General features: G+C 41.9%; 2 non-coding genes across 2 annotated transcripts; one reads left to right on the top strand and one right to left on the bottom strand.

Annotated features, from left to right (window-relative positions):
* Positions 1 to 4,425: 4,425 nt before the first annotated feature.
* trnas-gcu (transfer RNA serine (anticodon GCU)) lies at positions 4,426 to 4,507 on the bottom strand. The gene has a single exon. It is a non-coding gene; the product is annotated as a tRNA-Ser (tRNA).
* Positions 4,508 to 11,156: 6,649 nt separating this feature from the next.
* trnas-aga (transfer RNA serine (anticodon AGA)) lies at positions 11,157 to 11,238 on the top strand. The gene has a single exon. It is a non-coding gene; the product is annotated as a tRNA-Ser (tRNA).
* Positions 11,239 to 16,248: the final 5,010 nt, after the last annotated feature.

Raw genomic sequence — 16,248 nt, forward strand, 5'->3', positions numbered from 1 at the left:
TCAGTGATTTATTGGTACATGCCCAGGTCAATAATCAGAATGAGGATTTATTTCCAGACGGGCTACAGGTAGTTGTGAAATACTTCAACACACTGGATCGCAGATTTAGACCCCCTGCACTCTTACTCCTTAAAAACCAAAGAAATTAAGATATGTAGCAATCACATTGCAACAGGGCTGACAGTGACTTAATGCTTATACTAGTGGACTTCTGGTACCTTTAGGGTACGGTGTTCTCTGAAGGGCTCTCAAACCCCGCATTTCAGATGCCTAGCTGTTTCGCTGATGTGTTGCACCTCAGAATCACTTTTAAACCTTACCTCTGGTATCTTTAATCCCTATTGCTCAACGCATGGTGAAAGTATTGCATAAATGTGTCTGAAAATGAGCAATGGGCACCTGAGAGACTCATTTGCCTGTTTCACAAATGATCATATTTGACTAGAGATTCTGTTTGGGATTCAGTTGTGCATTCTGACAGCAATCGCTTTCAAAAAACGATACATTCTGGATGAGGTCAAGGTGCAGGAACACTGTATTTAGGATGTGTTTGCACTTATTCTGTGTCTCTAGCTTCAACACAGCGATATATATATATACTCACTGATTTTTTGGTACATGCCCAGGGCAATAATCATTATGAGGATTTATTTCCAGATGTGCTAGGGGTAGTGTTGTGAAATACTTCAACACACTGGATAGCAGGTTTAAACCGCCTGCACTCTTACTCCTTAAAAACCAACAAATGCAGATATGTAGCAATCATATTGTAGCAGACACTCATTTGCTTGTTTCACAAATGATCATATTTTACTAGAGATTCTGTTTGGGATCCGGATGTGCATTCTGACAGCAATCTCCTTATCGCGGCTTTGCCCTTCTTGCCTCTTTGGACAATATCTCCATCTTGTGGTCGTTGTTGGTAATGTCTAGACAACATCTCCATCTTGTGGTCGTTGTTGGTAATTTCTTCTTATGCCCTTTTTTATTTTAATTCTCTATTAGTTGATTCTAGAATCTCTACAATGGAGATGAAAACATCAGTTTTATAGCAGACAATATGACATTATTTATAGTCCAATTAGAAACTTATTACCCTGTTTTTAACATAATAACAAATTAAAATTGAGTAAAACTAAGTTTGGAACACCAGGGAACATAACAAATGATTTTTAGGAAAACCATGAGGTTCTCTGTGTCCAATGCCTGCAAGGGGAGAAAGCTAGAATCCTTTGATTTTTTCAAAATTTGAAAATAAACATCATATAACAACAGCTTTCATTCCTAGGAGTGAAAAATAACCATTTTTGAAGACATAATAGTTTTATATTACATTATTTTTAGTGAAATTAGTCATTTTTTGCACTATTTTTAATAAAATATCTAATTAAAAGTGATTAAAATTAAGTTTGGAACAACAAGGAACACAAAAAAAAAAGATTTTTAGGAAAACCATGAGGTCCTCTGTGCCCGATGTCTGCAAGGGGAGAAAGCTAGAATCCTTTTCTAGAATTTCACAGATGCGCAAGAGTTTACCTTTCACAGATGCGCAAAGAAGAATGTTGGGGGTGCACGCTTCAAGGCGCCTTACAGCTGTAGGGAGTGATTTGAGACGATTCGTGGCGTGTGCTCATTCCCATATACCGTACGCCCCGGGGTGCAGTGCTAGGATGACGTACAATACCGCTTGGGCACGTAACGGCGTTATATGCAAGTGCGGGACGTGAGGGTTTTGCGTTTGTTCGTTTTGTTTTGCTCTGCTTTGCTTTGTTTTGCTTTCCATCGCGTTGGTAAGAGCGTAAATAAAAAGGCGATTCCTGCGTCGACCACTAATGTAAGAGCTATTTCAAGTGCGCCGTGGTGCGGCTTTTCAAATGCTTAACAGGATGATTTTGCATGCGCGCGTGCTTTCATGCAGTCGTGTGTGCAACCATGTCTGCTTACGTGCAAACGGGCGTGGTTTCATGTATGCAAAAAACTTTCCTGGGCTCTTCTGAAGCACATAAAATTATTTGGAGATATACATTTGTCTTATTTTCCTCTTAGTCTCTAGAATTGATAACTTTTTTTTCATTTTTGGCATTTTTCATCATTTTCCAGAAAGTGGTTGCAAGCCCGATATCATGCGAAGAAACTTCAGGATTCGGGGATCAGTCAATGGATTTTCTTCAAAGTTGGATTTTTTCACTCTGTGGACCAAGAGATGTTGTTCTATAATGGTTTTTTTTCAAATTTAAAAATATCATTTTTTCATGGAGCTTTGAAGGGGATGGATTCACCCTCCTTTATCCAGGACAGAGCTCCAGGAGCCTGGGTAGGATTCTAGCTTTCTCCCCTTGCAGGCACCTGGCACAGAAGACAATATTTTTTTCCTTAAAATCTTTTTTTTTTTGTGTTCCTTGTTGTTCCAAACTTAATTTTAATCACTTTTAATTAGAGATTTTATTAAAAATAGTGCAATAAATGACTAATTTCACAAAAATTAATGTAATATAAAACAGATGTTTTCAACTTTATTGTAGTGTTTTAGAAACTAATATGTCTTCAAAAATGGTTGTTTTTCACTCATATGAATGAAAACTGTTGTTATATGATGTTTTTTTTTTTTCAAATTTTAAATGATCATTTTTTCATGGAGCTTTGAAGGGGATGGATTCACCCTCCTTTATCCAGGACAGAGCTCCAGGAGCCTGGGTAGGATTCTAGCTTTCTCCCCTTGCAGGCACCTGGCACAGAAGATATCATTTTTTTCCTTAAAATATTTTTTTTTTGTGTTCCTTGTTGCTCCAAACTTAATTCTATTCACTTTTAATTAGAGATTATATTAAAAATAGTGCAATAAATGACTAATTTCACTAAAAATACTAAAAGTAATATAAAACGGATGTTTTTAACTTTATTGTAGTGTTTTAGAAACTAATATGTCTTCAAAAATGGTTATTTTTCACTCCTAGGAATGAAAGCTGTTGTTATATGATGTTTATTTTCAAATTTTGAAAAAGCAAAGGATTCTAGCTTTCTCCCCTTGCAGGCATCGGACACAGAGAACCTCATGGTTTTCCTAAAAATCATTTTTTATGTTCCCTGGTGTTCCAAACTTAGTTTTAATCAATTTTAATTTGTTATTATGTTAAAAACAGGGTAATAAGTTTCTAATTGGACTATAAATAATGTCATATTGTCTGCTACAAAACTGATATTTTCAGCTCTATTGTAGAGATTCTAGAATCAACTAATAAAGAATTGAAATAAAAAAAGGGCATAAGAAGACATTACCAACAACGACCACATAATGGAGATATTGTCTAGACATTACCAACAACGACCACAAGATGGAGATATTGTCTAGACATTACCAACAACGACCACAAGATGGAGATATTTTCCAAAGAGGCAAGAGGGGCAAAGCTGCGATAAGGTAAAATCATTTTTTGAAAGAGATTGTTGTCAGAATGCACATCCGTATCCCAAACAGAATCTCTAGTAAAATATGATCATTTGTGAAACAGGCAAATGAGTGTCCGCTACAATATGATTGCTACATATCTGCATTTGTTGGTATTTAAGGAGTAAGAGTGCAGGTTTAAACCTGCGATCCAGTGTGTTGAAGAATTTCACAACACTACCTCTAGCACATATGGAAATAAATCCTCATAATGATTATTGCCCTGGGCATGTACCAAAAAATCAGTGAGCATATATATATATATCACTGGGTTGAAGCTAGAAACACAGAATAACTGCAAACACATCCTAAATACAGTGTTCCAGCACCTTTGACCTCATCCAGAACGTATCATTTATTGAAAGGGATTGCTGTCCGAATGCACATCTGAATCCCAAACAGAATCTCTAGTAAAATACGATCATTTGTGAAACAGGCAAATGACTGTCTCAGGGGCCCATTTCTCATTGTCAGACACATGTATGCAATGCTTTCACTGTGCATTGAGCAATAGGGATCAAAAACACCGCAGGTAAGGTTAGAAGTCATGTTCTATGATCATTTCTTTCAGCATTAGGGACTAAATATACTAAACGTATGATGCTAAAATGTTATTTTTACATATATTAATGTAATAAATGATTGCTTATACTTTATAAACAAATCTAATTATAATAAAAGCTTAGGTTTTGTATTTATCTTGTACCATAGAACATGATTTTCTTTGTATTTCAAGCCCACAAAGTGTCCAAATGATGCACCTTTGACCTCATCCAGAACGTATCATTTCTTGAAAGGGATTGCTGTCCGAATGCACATCTGAATCCCAAACAGAATCTCTAGTAAAATACGATCATTTGTGAAACAGGCAAATGACTGTCTCAGGGGCCCATTTCTCATTGTCAGACACATGTATGCAATGCTTTCACTGTGCATTGAGCAATAGGGATCAAAAACAGAATGGAAACAGACATGGAAACCAACAAGGATGGGATTTGAACCCATGCGTGCAAAGCACAATAGATTAGCAATCCATCGCCTTAACCACTCGGCCACCTCGTCAACAAAACTGGGCTGTCCCAGCTGGGTTGGCGCGCTCCAGATGATCTTTTTCTTTTTTTTCCCTCGTACTCGAGGGTCATTTTCCTGTTCCACATGCGGTTTCAACATTTTCCTTGGGAGATGTCAAGCCAGCAAGCCACTGCTGTGGTTCAGTGGCCAGCGTGGAGTTCAGTGGCCCTGTTGTACACAGAAAGCACATTGAGCTCCTTGGACATGAAAAGTTCCAGATAAAAGCCATTTGTCATCCTTTCTCTTGGTGTCGATGTTGCTATTGTATGTAAAGGTGGCAACTTGCTCAGCGAGCAGGCGGAGCACACACCGAATGCAGATGTGTCTGAGTGGTGTGTCCAAGTGGCTGCAAAAGGACAGCACTCCCGGGGCGCTCTGGCTTAGTTGGTTAAAGTGCCTGTCTAGTAAACAGGAAACCCTGGGTCTGAATCCCAGTGGATAACCGCCTATGGCTAGACTTAATTAAATGCAAGTATTCATTTCCTGTCTTTAACACGACTTGTTTTTCTTAAAATGGATGCAACTTGCAAAACATGAAATACAAACCTTGCTAATCAGCGCTAGCAGCTGGCAAAAAAAAAAGAAGTTAGCAATTTTTTTTTTCTTTAACCTTAACCCTGCTAATGGAGAAGAGTTAAACAACCGAGTCTATGCAGCTTAAACGGTGCGCACGTCGGGTTCTTAGCTGAAAGGGTGGTAAATCACGCTCACCCGAGTCCTTAATCTTTTAAAGAGGATACAAAATTGAACCTAGTCGCCACATCACATACATCCTGTTCAATGATATAAAGGTAACATCTATCCTCGCTCCAGAGTAAATCTCACGTTGAGGGCATATTTTTTTTCACTTTACCGTGAATCGGGCTTGGCTGCACAGAGGAGAGAGCAGAGCAATGAGGCCACGGGGACAGGGGAGTCACACGCTGGTGGTTTGAATACGCGGAAGATCACTGAGGGATCCACAGTATATGGACCCTCCGTGCGCCATCAGTCCGCACTCCGGACTCTGAATCCTGCCATCTGAGTTAAGATCTCGGCAGAACCTGAAGCGCAGTTCCTTCTTAAAACGTAATCTGGTGAGCATTTCTAGAATCGTACTTGTATAGATGTAGCCTTTAATGTGTTGCTAGGTTAAAATTGATGACTTCTTGTATTTCAGTAGGCAACTGCCCTCTTGATTTCAGATTGAATTTCTTTATTACAGGGGCGCTTTTATGATGACAGAGTCATGTTCAGGTACTTTGCTTGATGGAGGAAGCTCATTTCGGACTCTGTGATCTGCTCACCTGGAAAGGTCTGCTGTACTACTACAAGAGAGAAGTAGAGTCTGGAAGAAGGGACAATTTTATGATGCTTTGGAAGGTAGTTTTTTTTTTTTTCTTTGAAATCGAAATGAATCAGAATATCAGAGCAAAAGACAAACTCTTGGTTTGGTTTAAAGAGATATGGTTTTAAAACAGACAAAATGTAGAAAACAGGTGTTTCTCACTTTTGGAAAAGAATGGACCGGGGGTATTTTACTAGTTGCAGTGCTGAGCTCACCGGGTTGCAGTCCTGCAGTGTTGCACCAGGGTCAGTGGTGCAATGGATAACACGTCTGACTACGGATCAGGAGATTGTAGGTTCGACTTTTGCCTGGCTCGGGTCGTTTTTAAACGCATCAGGCTACTCCCTAAGTAGCCTGTGCTACTTACTGTATTGTAATCGTACCCAGTAAGAGATTTCCTTCATGTAAATGAACTGCACCTGACAGCTTTAGAAAAACACCTGGGCTCAGTACGGTGCTGAGAGCTCAGCGTTGCTGTTGTTCTAATTAGCACGCACTGCATCGGCTATGAACCCGAACTTTTCAATTATTCCGATCAGTAAGTCAACACGTAGTCCACATGAAAGGTAGAAATATTCTCTTGTCTGTCTCTTGTTTGTATAGAACTGAATGTCCCTGACAATGTACTGTTAGTTTTAATTGAAGAACGGCATTTGTGTTCAAATATACCAGACAAGTTTACGTAACTGCTCATGCGACACTCAGTTGTAATTAGTCAAGAAATAAAGTCGAACAACAGCTGCGGGTTTGATTCTGAACGTATGAGATTGCAGCGCCTTTTACTTCCATTGACAAATGATAGAGATTCGAAGAGAGATCCTTCAGACCAGCAAGCAAACCCACGGCTATTTCGGTTTTCTATCTAGGCAACGTTGGTGTCTGCATTAGCATACATGAAAGCGTGATGCAATTTCTGTGGCTACATTTGTTGCACGTCATGCACAGTAAGAGTGTTTCTAACACCAAATAAAAAGTCAACAATTAGCGATCACGCCTTCTCCTCAGTTAACCCACTGAAACCCTTGCTGTTAACAGTTCTTTACTGCGTGCTTTACGAGCACCTACATATCGTGTCGGTTCTTTCAGCTTTATTCATTAGGTTTTCAAAGGCATAAGTAGAGCACCAGAGGTGCGAACGCAGAGTGTGTGGTAATCTGAAGAACTGCTTTCCATGGCAGCGGGTCCAAGCGATTTAGCGTTTTTATAGTACCAGGAAAGGAGAAGCGGCACTTTGCCTTTGCCGCGCAGGCACAAGGTGACGTGCGGCAGACGCCGGAGTCAGCAAGTTCCGAACCTACGCGGGGAGTCCCCAACGCATTTCGAGTCCATCGCCTTAACCACTCGAGCACGACAAAAGCGAGTTTGCTGCCGCCGCATTCCTCCTATAATCTAACACGGAGTGCGAGGTGGCTGCGGAAACCTTTTTAAAGTCGCTCTCCGTTAAAAAAAAAAATACCTTTCACAAGATTCGTGCCGGCAGACAGACACGCCTCAGAGGGTTTAAGGCTGGCTTCACGTTCAAATGATAAAGTCCCCCAGTCCGGATGTCAAAATGCAACTTTGGCAGACAGAAAAAACATCAACAAACCACAAATGTGGAAAAGGATTTTACAAGCTGCACCACACTGCACTTTCAAAAGCATTTACATTCGTGTTAGACGCAGGAATTGCCTTTGATTTGCGCGCTTACGAACGCCATGGAAAACGAAACAAAACTAAAGCCCTCAGCTCCTGCACTTGATTATAATGCCGTTACGTGTCGAAGCAGGAATTTACGTCATCCTACCACTGCAACACGGGGAATAGAGGGAAATGAGCACAAGCTACGAATTGTTTCTAAACAGTCCCTACAGTTGTAAGACGCCTGGAAGCGTGCACCCCCATCATTAATCTTTGCGCATCTGTGCAAGGTAAACTCTGGAGCAGTCTCTGAAACGGCTCAAAGGAAATACGTGATTGATTCCATGTGCATCTGGGGTTCATTTCTTATTTACATTTAATTCAAGGGAAAGGCTTGGGTCAGGTTCAGACAGCCTCCAACAGCGAGATTCAAGCGTCCCACCTTCAGCCCAATCTGCGCCGCCAGAACGCCAATGGCTCCTCTGGTCTCCGGGGTGCGGTTGTGACTCCGTAACCTAAAGTGTTGGTGGCAGACAAATGGAGACTAACAGGTGATGTCCTAGGACATGACTACATTGTGACACTCGGTGGGGATGGTGACCATTGCTTGGAAAAGAGTGCGAGGCCCCTTTAGAAAAACATTTTGTTAACAGGCATTCTGCCTCAGCCTAAACACCTATAGCTTGCAAAGCACATGCTATTAGACAGGCACCTCTGCAAGACCTTAAGAGTCTCTTAAACTAGTGATAGAAAGGTGTTCCCAATGGGCGATGTTCGGCTTTCAAATCATCTCTCCGTGGAAGCGCCGAGATGCAGCTGTTTAAGGCTTAGAAGCAGCTGACTGTTTCACTACCTAGCTGATCACTGTCAGTCAGGGAGCTCAGAGGTGAAAAGCCTGTCTGAGAGACAATTCGTCGTCGATCAGTTCAATATGTTCCGTACCAGCTCGGCGCACCTGAGATCATCTTGGTAGCCGTGTAGCTCAGATGAGTGAGAGCGTGTGTGTGTGTGTACCACCGTGATTGGATGCCGGTCCTTCTCAGGTCACAGTAAACCTTCTGCTGCCTAACTTCCCTAATTTTGGGGATCCCTTTGAAAAAGCAAAGGAAAAAAAAACTGGCTCTCATCAGCGTGATTGACCCTACCCAGTATGCCCCAGTGGCCTAATGGCTAAGACACTGGCCTCCTAAAACAGGGATTGTGGGTTTGAGTCCCATCTGGGGTGCTCCTGTCCCATTTTGAGCGTACAAATGTCCTTGTGATTTGCAAAGCTACAACCCCACCTTACTCAGTGAGCGTCTCTGCTTTTCTCTCACATACAGTTGGGAGAAAAACTTTTGTAAACAGCCCTTCGGAATGATGTGGATTTCTGCATGAATGGCTCCTAACATGTGATCTTATCTTTATCTAAGTCATAATAATTAATAAAGAGAGTCTGATTTAACAAACAACACACGCCCAACATTTGACATTGCTGTTTCTTTATTGACCAAATGGTTTAAACAATCAAGGTCATTGATGGAAAAAGTACGTGAACCCTTATATTAAGGAGCTAGTGGAACCTCCTTTATGACAAAAACCTCAATCCCCACTTTCTGTAGCGGCTGGTCAGACCTGAGCAGCGGTTAGGAGGTATTTTGGCCTATTCCTCTATGCAAAACTGTTTCAGTTCATGTATATTTTTGGGATGTCTTGCGCTGAACGGCCTGCTTCAGATCACGCCACAGCACTTCAATGGGATTGGGGTCAGGACTCTTACTTGGCCATCCCAAAATATGGAATTTCTTCTGTTTCAGCCACTCTGTTGTTGATGTACTCCTTTGTTTTTGTCATGCTGCATGACCCAGCGTCTTTCGAGTTTTAGATCACAGGCAGACACCCTGACATTCTGCTGTAGAATTTCCTGATACATCTCGGAATTCATCGGTCCCTCGATGATTGCAAGCCGTACAGCCTCCGCCATGCTTCCCAGGTGGGATGAGGTTTTGGAGTTGGTATGCGGTGTTTTGTTATCTCCAAACATAACGCTGTGCACATTTACCAACAAGTTCAACTTTTGTCACGTCTGTCCACAGAACATTGTTCCAGGAGTTGCTGTGGAACATCCATGTGGTCTTCAGCAAACTTGAGAGGGGCAGTGGTGGTTTTTTTGGGGGGGAGAGCAGTGGTTTCCTCCATGGTGACCTCGCATGATCACCACTCCTGTTCAGATTTCTTCTTATGGTGGACTCATGAACACAGACGTAAGACAAAGTAAACCACCTGTTTGCTAGATCCCATCCCCACTCAGCTAGTCAAAGATTCCCTCGAAGGACTGGCAGGACCTATAATTAGTATGATGAATGCATCGCTTGCGTCAGGCGTCGTACATGATCAATTTAAGGTAGTGGTTCTTAGACCGCTCCTTAAGAAGTCAAATTTGGATCCACAAGTTCTTAACAACTACAGGCCTGTCTCAAAGGTCCCATTTCAATCTAAGAGTCTTGAAAGAATAGTTGTTGCCCAACATCAAATGGATTCAAATAATATACTTGAGAAATTTCAGTCTGGTTTCTGAAACTGCATTAACAAGAGTCGTAAATTATATTCTCTTAGCTACTGATGCGGGGAATGCAACAGTGCTAGGTTGCAACAGTGCTAGGAATGCAAACGTTAGGTTGCGCTTCTTCATGCTGCATCGTCGGCATGAGTGGAGCTTTATAAACGTCTGTACTTACTGCGCCCCATAAGAAATCGTTTGTCCCCGTTCAAAAGAGATTGTGCGATGTCCTGCAGCAAACCTTTGACAGTTTGAAAAGAGGAATTTATTCTGCTTCCTGTGCGTGCAGTAGTTACAAAGTTGAACGCCTTTACACGATCTGCTGCAGTTTTCGGTGGGCGGGCTTGGTCAGATGGCTTGGAAAAACGCACTGTGTTTCGGCTCGGGAAACATCATGAGCAGTGTCCTGCATGTTTTCTGTGTATAGCTGTCTTTTAACGCATACAGAATTTGTTCGAAATCATTGATTTCTCCAATTAACAAGGATCCCTTAAATGATGAGTCAAAGTAACATCTAATCGGATTAGTTTCCTTAGAGCTGGTTCAGAGTTTGCTCAAGAGTTTACCTTTCACAGATGAGCAAAGAAGAATGTTGGGGGTGCACGCTTCAAGGCACCTTACAGCTGTAGGGAGTGATTCGAGATGATTCGTGGCGTGTGCTCGTTCCCATATACCATACGCACCGGCGTGCAGTGCTAGGATGACGTACAATACCGCTTGGGCACGTAACGGCGTTATATGCAAATGCGGGACGTGAGGGTTTTCGTTTGTTCGTTTTGTTTTGCTCTGCTTTGCTTTGTTTTGCTTTCCATCGCGTTTGTAAGAGCGTAAATAAAAAGGCGATTCCTGCGTCTACCACTAATGTAAGAGCTATTTCAAGTGCGCATGGTGCGGCTTTTCAAATGCTTGTGGGCATTTCTCTGTTGTTGATTCTTTTTTTGTGTGTAACAAAGTGGCATTTTCATGTCCGGACGGGGAGACTTTATCATTCCGACATGAAGCCACCCTTAAGTCCTCTGAGGCGTGTCTGTCTGCAAGGCTTGTATTTTGGAAATGTTTTTTTGAAACGGAGAACGACTTTGAAATAGGCTTCCGCCGGCGCCTCGCGATCCAGGTAAGATTGTAGCAAGAACGCAGCGGCAGCGGGGCTTGCTGTAGTCGTGGCCGAGTGGTTAAGGCGATGGACTAGAAATCCATTGGAGTCTCCCCGCGCAGGTTCGAATCCTGCCGACTACATTGTCCGCCTCCGGTCGGTGTGTTCCGGTGCAAGCAAAGAAGCGCGCCTCTTTGCTGTTCCGGGTGGTTTTAAAATGCCCAATCGCTTGTACCCGCTGCCTTGAAAATAAATTCTTCAGCATCCGCGAATGGCATTTTGCAGCTGGAAGCATGTCGACGCTTTTTGCACAGAGCACCAAAAAAGCGTCTTTTTTGAAGGCCCAGACACTGAGCATTGGTGGTTCAGTGGTAGAATTCTTGCCTGCCACGCGGGAGGCTTGGGTTTGATTCCCGGCCAATGCAGTGGCTTTTTCAGCGAGCAGCTCCATCACTTGCATCCCCTTGCAACTCGCAACTGAAAACCCACTGAAGCTAAGCAGGTGTGAGCCAGGTCAGTACCCTGATGAGGGTAAGCTACAGGGAAAAACAAAGCTTCCAGCTGGAAGCGGTGTTAATGGTGCCGGCGGGGGGGCGCTCACCCTGAGGTCTGTGCGGGTCCCAATGTCCCAGCATAGTGACGGAGACACTGTGTTGTAAATGGGCGCTGTCTTTCGGATGAGATGTAAAACCAAGGTCATAGTGCTCTGTGGTCATTAAAAATGACCACCAAAACCTTTGACAAAAGCTCTTGGTAATTGATGGTCTTCAATAATGCTTCTCCTTTAGGTACATTTTAAATCAGCTGAAAAATGCTGTGAAATGGGGGGACACTTCAGGCCAGTGTAGGATTTGGGTTACAAGAACCATGAAACTGCACGAGAAAGCCCGTACACTGAATTACACGGCTTTCTATTCAAAGGAGGGCAAAAGAAATTCCCTGAGTTCGATTTTTTGCAGCACAGAGAGGACCACCGTCGTGAGGCCGGTTAGCTCAGTTGGTTAGAGCATGGTGCTAATAAAGCCAAGGTCACAGGTTCGATCCCTGTACGGGACAGGTTCTTTTCTCCTCTCTTACCAAAGCTGTTAGGTTCCTTTCCGTGGTGAGATGGGTTGTCATGCAACGCTGCCACATAGTGCCGACAGACAAGAGTGTTGCGGGAGAAGAGAAAAGTGTTTGAAGATTTAAGAGTGTCTTAGGTGGAGTCAAAATCAAGTGTCACAAATGCAAGTGGTTGGATTTCCAATGTTTAATATGGTAAAAATAAGCAGAAGTTATCTGCCGGTCATGGCACAGTCTGCCATGCTTTTGTCAGATACTGTAAAGTGGTGTCGAACTGGAGCCTCACCATTTGCATATGTGAGGCTCCAGTTATACATCGAGTGTCACATTAAATGACAAAAATGAAGAGAGTTAAAGCAGCTGGAAAGGTTTTCTTACAACTTTTGAGCTGACACAGTTTTGGAAAATGTTTCCTTCACGCTGCACTGTACAACATAGGCAGCCAAGAGACTCCAAAACAAAACAGAATTGACAGATAGGAGAAAATTCCCACTCGTCCTGAAGTTCCCAAAATCCAGCACTGAGCGTAAACAAAGTGTCTAAGTAGCGTGGGAATGCTAACCCTAACCCTAGCTGGAGTTTGAGCAATCCAGCACTGAGCGTAAAAAGATGAGTCAAAGTAACGTCTAATCGGATTAGTTTCCTTAGAGCTGGTTCAGAGTTTGCTCAAGAGTTTACCCAGTGGGCATTGATTCGTCGAATATACGTATATTCACGGCGAAAATACGACTATACGTATATATACGTCGCCTCGACGTATAATCAACGTCGAATTGCAACCGTAAAATCGACGACATTAATAAACGCATATATAACGTCGAAAACACATCTAACACAGTGCCTGAGGCTTTTTACTGTATGTATCGTGTGTGCCGCAACTAGGAGTATACGGCACTCTGCACAGTGTACAAAGTAAATTATTTTCGCAGTAATTAATTTACACGTGTATAATAAATATAGTAAATATAATAAATTAATTACTGCTAAAATAATTTTCTTCGTAAATCCTGCAATCCAGATGATTGGGGTATTGGTGCATGGCTACAGTCTGTGCTAGGAACATGGAGAGGGTCTCTGGTTCAATACATATTTGTGGGTCTGGTATTATTCGTTATGATCATATCGTTAATATCCTGTTTGAAAAACATGTGGACTAAAGCTGCTGCTTCTGTGCTAATTGTACGCCCTGAAGGGATCATGAAAGTCAAAAAATGATTTCATGGGAAAGGTTCTCTTATCTAGTGGCAGAACCTGATGGGTAGAACAATATAGCTTTAAGGGGGGTTACCCTTGGGAGTGATTCCCCTAGATGCAAATGATTATTGTGGTTTGTTTGTTCATAATAAGATGTTTTGCAGGAACAGAACAAAGAGAAATTTTACAACTTCAGCTAGAATTGTTCTACAAAACGTCACAGCTGAGGCAGGGGAACAATGTGTAGATTTTTCTAAGAGTTATTACCCAGTTGTTGACCAATCTGTTGACCAATGTTGACCAAAAAAGCCTAAGATTATGCTGGGCTCCAGCCCACAGGGATTTACCTGTGCTGTAAGAACTAATGAGTGAATAAGGAGACTGGATTCTGGTGAAAGACTTCAGGAAAAAGAAATGGTGTTCACTCAGGTGGAGGGGGCTGTACCAGGTGCTGCTGACCACTGCCACTGCTGTGAAGGTCACAGAAATGGTGCCCTGGATTCATGCTTCCCACTGTAAAAAGGTCACAAACGAACTGAGCAAAGCGCAGGAGTGATGTCTCCACAAGGACAGATGGGGATAACCTGCTTGGGACTGATGTGCACAGCCTTTTTCCTTTTTATGTAGAAGCCTGTCACCACCCCAAAAGAGGAAGAATCTAAACACGAAGCCTCTTTGTATACAAACTGGCTGAATGAAACTGATAATGAGGGGGATATGAGTAATTTGTGGTATAAATTTATAAATCATACTGTAAAGTTAAAGAAATTTAATGCATCTTGTTATATATGTGCTTTAATGCCTCATTCTACAGCCTCACCCATGCGACTTTTTATGAATTGTACTCTTTTATTAATATCACGTTAGAAGGCTTAGACGCTATCAAACAAGAATTAAGGGGAGTTAGATTAATGGCACTTCAGAACAGGTTCGTGCTGGACCTTCAAAATGCAGCATCTGGAGGAGTCTATGCTTTAGGAGGAGACTCCTGTTGTACATATATTCCAGCTAATGACTATGATTACGGAAATCTTACGCTCGCTATTCAGCATTTGAAAGAACTAAAAGACAAGGTGAATAAAGAGAGAGGCATAAAAGATACACCGGCTTTTCTCTCCTGGTTAGAATCACTGTTTGGGCCAGGGGGAATGTTTTTCTTTTAAGTTACTAACACCGATTATAGGGGCTGTGATACTTGTCTTCCTGTTTTTATGTTGCTGTATGACATGTATTATTCCAATGCTTCGAAATATGGAAATATGGTACCTAGGGGGATAAACTGTTCATCCTTCCAGTCTGGAGAATTGGCAGCTGTCTGACGTCAGTAAGTGATCCTTAAAAAATTAATAGTTCCATGACAGTGTGCATCACCAGAAAATCAATTTCAATGCATTAAAACTCTTGTTATCCTTCTGATCATTGAAGTGTCATTGCCCCAGCACTGTATACTCTTACTTTTGACGCCTGTCTGAAGTTGGATCCATTTCTAAGAATGGTGACTCACATATCCTCATGCTCAACTTTGGCTCAACCACACAAACTATGAAGTTAATCATCTGCTTTTGCTCCAAGATTTATGTTACTAGGCTCTCTCCTGGGGATCCTCGTGTTCAAATATTGCCCTTATTGTGGATGATCCATGACAGAATTCAGGGAATTCAGAATTCTGATACCTCAGCTCAGATTCTGACTGGGCAGACTGTCATTGCCTGGTGTGAATGTGTGCATATCTGTTTTTGTGCATGTTCTGTGGCCTGTTGTACAGTACATCACAAATGAAAGGGAAATGGAAAACTAAAATAAGACTCAAGTGTTTTATCTTTCATTAACAGTGTTTCATTAGTATCTGTGCTAGATCCTGTCATCCACTGCTTACCACGACAGGCTCTAGCACAGGATAGCAGCTAATACATTTAACAATCTCACTGCACAATGTTGTATATTCAAGGGCTGATCTTCTGTACTTTTTCTTTCACTTTTCATTTCCTAGAAACTCAGTCCTGCCAGGAATAATCTGAGAACAAAATCAATCTGAGTGAAAATCTAAGCAGAGGAAGATTGTTTTACAGAGTCAACAAGGTCTAATTCAAGGTCATCAGCACTAACAACATTCTCTCTGGAGACAGGCGATAAGAAAATTGAAAGTGTGTATTGTTACACAACAGCAGAGACTATGAGTTATGCTATCATGAGAGTGGTGATGGATTTTTTTCATTGCTTAGTTTTGCAGGTTCTGTACATTTGAACATTCAAAGTGACTAAAGTAAAGGAGTTTTCCCTTTTTACCACATAATTTCCAAAGATCAACACTAATAGAAAGCCTAATTCCAGCCAAGATTCAATTACTGTCTCTCAGGCATCACAGCAGTGGATTTCATGACTTCAGACAGCCATCTTTATCAGTGGAGAACTCAATGCTCTGAGGTTTACTGGCAGAGTCTCACACTGGGTAATATGTTGGTAAATAAGGTCCTATGGAATTCTACTATTGATAAATTCTACTATGGAACTGCGATGTGTCCTGAAAAAATCTTCTATGATAGTGGTACAGTCCATCACACCCCACCTACAGCCTTTAAAAGAGAAAAAAAAACTGACAACAACAAAGTAAGTCTGTGGTGTAATCAGCTAGGTCTTGCAAACATCCTTGACCTCTTCCAGCTACCAACATTACAAATGCTGTTTACACATTAGATGGTTATTTTTTGGCTTCTGATATTATGGTGGAAAAAGAGCCCTGGAATCTTTGTTGAAGGACAAAAGACGGAAAGAACGGGCAGTGTAACCATGGCGAAGGGAAGGGAAATATTGGAGAGAGCTTTTTTCATACACTTTTTATCATTGTTTTTCCAGCCCAACAATGATCAACAAATATGGGCAGGCGTCCTGTGCCAAAT

This window comes from Lepisosteus platostomus, unplaced genomic scaffold (genome assembly GCF_059453375.1).
Source record: "Lepisosteus platostomus isolate fLepPlt1 unplaced genomic scaffold, fLepPlt1.hap1 Scaffold_60_H1, whole genome shotgun sequence".
Lineage (NCBI taxonomy): Eukaryota > Metazoa > Chordata > Actinopteri > Semionotiformes > Lepisosteidae > Lepisosteus > Lepisosteus platostomus.